We start from the raw sequence: 446 nt of genomic DNA on the forward strand, positions 1-446 counted from the left end.
TCGACCGCTCCAAGCACATCTGCCATCTTGGAACGGTCTATATGTATGTTGTCACACAATAAAAATCAATGAGTTTCAAGATGCCACAACATTATGCAGCCACAGGTTGTAAAAAACACCTACATTTAAATTCCTGAAGAAATTGGATTAACTTTCTCAGGTAAGAATGTGTTGGTTTGTGTTTTTACAGGGGTCATATGATGCTGCTAAAAAGAACAGTATTTTGTGTATTTGGTGTAATGAAATGTGTTTATGCGGTTTAAGGTTCAAAAAACACATTATTTTCCACATACTGTACATTATTGTTTCTCCTCTATGCCCCGCCTTTCTGAAACGCGTCGATTTTTACAAAGCTCATCGGTCTGAAAAAGCGAGGTGTGCTCTGATTGGCCAGCTATCCAGTGTGTTGTGATTGGCCGAATACCTCAAGCGTGTGACGGAAATGT

Source organism: Sinocyclocheilus anshuiensis, unplaced genomic scaffold (genome assembly GCF_001515605.1).
Source record: "Sinocyclocheilus anshuiensis isolate Anshui unplaced genomic scaffold, SAMN03320099.WGS_v1.1 scaffold613, whole genome shotgun sequence".
NCBI classification, from domain to species: Eukaryota; Metazoa; Chordata; class Actinopteri; order Cypriniformes; family Cyprinidae; genus Sinocyclocheilus; species Sinocyclocheilus anshuiensis.